We start from the raw sequence: 3,775 nt of genomic DNA, 5'->3' as shown, positions 1-3,775 counted from the left end.
GGCGCGGGCGGGCGGGGGCGGCGGGGCCGCCGCGGCGGCGAGGGCTGGAGCCGCCCCGCCACAGCCCGAGCGGAGCTGGGGCGGCCGCGGCGCCGGGCTCGGCCCACACAGCGGGCGGGAGGCGGCGGCGGGAGGCACCGGCGGGGCGGCGCCGGCGGCGGGAGGCGGGAGCGGGGCGGGGAGCGGGGCGGCGGAGACCGAGAGGGAGGGGATGGGGATGGGGATGGGGAGAGGGGAGAGGGAGAGGGAGAGGGAGGGGATGGGGATGGGGAGAGGGGAGAGGGGAGAGGGAGGGGATGGGGATGGGGATGGGGATGGGGATGGGGATGGGGATGGGGATGGGGAGAGGGAGGGATGGGGATGGGGATGGGGATGGGAGAGGAGGAGGGGTGGGGAGAGGGGGAGAGGAGGAGGGGGGTGGGGATGGGGAGAGGGGAGAGGGAGAGGGAGGGGGATGGGGATGGGGATGGGGAGGGGAGAGGGAGAGGGAGGGGATGGGGATGGGGAGAGGGGAGAGGGGAGAGGGAGAGGGAGGGGATGGGGATGGGGATGGGGAGAGGGAGAGGGAGAGGGAGGGGATGGGGCCGGGGCCGGGGATGGGGATGAGGATGAGGATGAGGATGGGGCCGGGGCCGGGGCCGGGGCCGGGACCAGGAGCGCAGCGGGGCTGTGCGAGGGGAGCGGACAGGGGGAGAAGAGGGGAGAACGGGAGTTGGGGATCCTGATGGGAGAGGGAGGGAAAGGCAAGGGGAAAGGGAGAGCGTGGGAGGGGGCGGAAGGTGGGTGCCGGGGAAGGCCGTGCCGGGGCAGAGGGCGCAGGGCAGAGGGAAGGTGCCGGGCACAGGCAGAGTGCAGGGGAAGAGGATGCAGGGGAAGGGTTGCAGGGGCAGAGGGTGCTCTGCAAGGCTGGCTCGGGGGGAAGCGCAGGAGGGGCCGCGCAGGGAGCGGAGCTGGGCGGGAATCCAAGCCCCCAAAGCACGATCGGGGTGCCCGGAGCACAGCAGGACAGCGGGATGTGCGAGCAGGTGTCTGCTGCTGTCGGGGAGCGCGGGGGGCTCGGCGCTGTGCCCTGGGGCTGGCAGGGACAGCGGTGCCCCGCACCCTGCGGGGACCGGCCGGGGCACGGGCACGGGCACGGGCACAGCTCCCTGGGCACAGCTGAGCGCTTGCTGCCTCCTGTGTTTGCTCCTTGCAGAGGCGCAGCCTGCTCTGCCTGTGCTGGGTGTGCAGGGGACAGCTCTGGGGACACAGGGGGGCTGCTGGCCGCTGTGCGGGACCCCCATGGGGCTGTGCCCCGGCTCTGCTCGCTGCCCTGCCCGTGCCCTTCTCCCCGGTGACCGCTCGCTCGCTCGCTCTGAGTCACCAGGAAATCTGATAAGGCTCCAATGAAACCTCTGGAGCAGCCTGGGGGGGTCGCTTGGCACCCGGCTCAGCCACCCTGATTTCTTGGCTCTCCTCCGCCATCCTGGCTGTCACATGTGTGTGACCAGAGCAACCCAAACGGGCTTTTACCTGCTTTGCTGCCCAGACTTTAGGTGTCAAAGGGACCTTTTGGTAAAGATGCAGCCCTTAATTCTCGGGAGAAGTGCATGTGTTGAAGGCATGGGCCCTTTCCATGACATGTGGCAGCTGAGCCTCGAGCTTTGGAGGTGACATTTGCTGGTTTGCACCAGTTACATTCTTGATTTAAGCCTCCCGAAGTGCTAGTGGTCAGAAGGCTGCAGGGAATAGGGAGGGCAGGAGGGGAGCCTGTGGCAGCCACGGGGTGGAAAATCATCCCCAAACGTGACCCATCAATTAAAGCAGATCATCAGCCCCAGCAGGAACCCGCTAGGCGTGTCAATTCCTCTTTTCCGTTTGGCCGTGTGCTGGGCAGCCAAATTAATCTGTTTTAGCAATTAAGCAAGAAACCCTGAGCGTTTCTCGTTCTGAAGGGCTTAGTCATATCTGGGTGAGAAGCCTGAGCTGGTGATGTTTGGTTTGAGGCAGGACTGTGGGCCAAACCACAGGGGCTGCTTGGCTTCCAGAGGCAGGTCCTGGAGGCCAGAACAGGCACAGAACAGCTAGAAATGCTCCTGTGGAATCCCTGGGTCGGGTTTTGCTCCCTCCTGGCGCCAGGATCAGCCAGCGCTGAGGCGGGCTGCGGATGCTGGGTGTTTGCAGGGGGATGCAGCGCCCAGGGAAGGCCTCGTGCCTCTGGCAGCAGTTCCTGCTGGTCCTGCTTGGACAAGGGGCTGTCAGCCTGTCAGCCCTGCAGAGGATTTGGGTTAGAGCAGGTTCTTGGCCAAGAGGAAATTTCCTTGCTCTGACCTGTTTTAACCTGCAAACAAGTCCCAGTCCAGCTCCAGGCGTCTGCAGGACAAACCACTTGCAGAGCAGGATCTGTGTCTGTGAAACTGCATTTGCACCCTGGGACATCCTAACTATGGCACAGGGTGTAAAATTGAACTTTGTGTGCGTGTTGTGGGGTTTTTACACTGAATTTCCTTTTTTCTTCTGTTGAGGTTGAGGATCGAAAAGGAGACAGGAAAGTCACCAGGAAACTGGTGACTTTTTAAATTATTAAAATAATTAAAAATTATTTTTAGTTATTATTAATTTAAAAATACATTATTAAAATGTCTTTTAAAATTAATAATAATTATTAAAAATGCTTTTGTACGACTTAAATTTCAACAGTGTAAAAAGGGAAAGCTCTCAGGCAGATTTATTCCGTGCTCCCTGCACTTTTCCTCAGAACAGCCACAGCCCTGTTCCACGAGGATCCTTTCCAGGTGTGGTTCTCCTGCAGGAGCTGGGAGAACACCCTGTTTGCATTCCCCGGCTTTCAGACTGCACCAGGAAACTCCAGGTCTGACAGTCAGAACCAGCAAGTCCTGCTTGGCTCCAGCCCTGGCGTTCCTGTCAGCAGCTTGAGAGAAAATCCAGCTCCCCTGCCCCAGTTTTCTCTCCGCCAGCAAGGAAAACTTCCATGTCAAGGGCATCTGAAGCCTGCCTGATTTTCTGCGTGGAGCTTTGGGTCCCCATGGAGATGGCATCTGAGAAAAGAAGATAAAACCCTTTTGTGAGGATGGATCCCGATTATTATTTGTTTAATTAGGATCTGGACTGATGCAGAGGCAACAATTAACAGTTACCTTCTGTAAAGGACTTTGACAGCAGTTAATGACTTGCAGGATGGAGACAAACCATTGCAGCTGTCATTTATGAGGCTGGAGGTGCAAGGAGGAGTCCTCAGGCCTGATGTCTCTGATTTAAGGGGCTTTTCCTCCTTCTTTTGGAATAACCAAGCAGGAATTTTCTTCTGCCGTGCAGCTGGGATTGTCTGGGAGCCAGGGAATTAAGTTCCAAATGAAAATTTAAACTATTCATTACACTTTATTAGCAGGCTTCAGGAATGTTTAATTGTGGAAATAAATTACAGGGAGCTGAGTGGGTAAGTTTTGATTTCTTTCACACACCTCCCCTTTTTGGGAGGGTTCATTAAGAGGGTTGGGACTGGGCTTGCTTGTCCTCAGTGTCCGCAGGGCGGGTGGCCGCGGGGAGGACAAGGCCAAAGGGAGGATTTTTGCAAACACTGCCACCCCCTGGCTCTTTGCGCTTTATTTTATGAAGAGTTTTGTTTTCCGAGCAAACCCGGGCTCGGTGCTGTGCAGGGAGGAGAGATCCCGCAGGGTCAGGGGGCTCGGCCAGCCCGGCACGGACGGTCCTGGGGTTCCCGCAGGGTCAGGGGGCTCGGCCAGCCCGGCACGGACGGTCCTGGGGTTCCCGCAGG

The sequence above is a fragment of the Camarhynchus parvulus genome, chromosome 23 (assembly GCF_901933205.1).
Source record: "Camarhynchus parvulus chromosome 23, STF_HiC, whole genome shotgun sequence".
NCBI classification, from domain to species: Eukaryota; Metazoa; Chordata; class Aves; order Passeriformes; family Thraupidae; genus Camarhynchus; species Camarhynchus parvulus.
Note: the sequence above shows the minus strand (reverse complement) of the source record.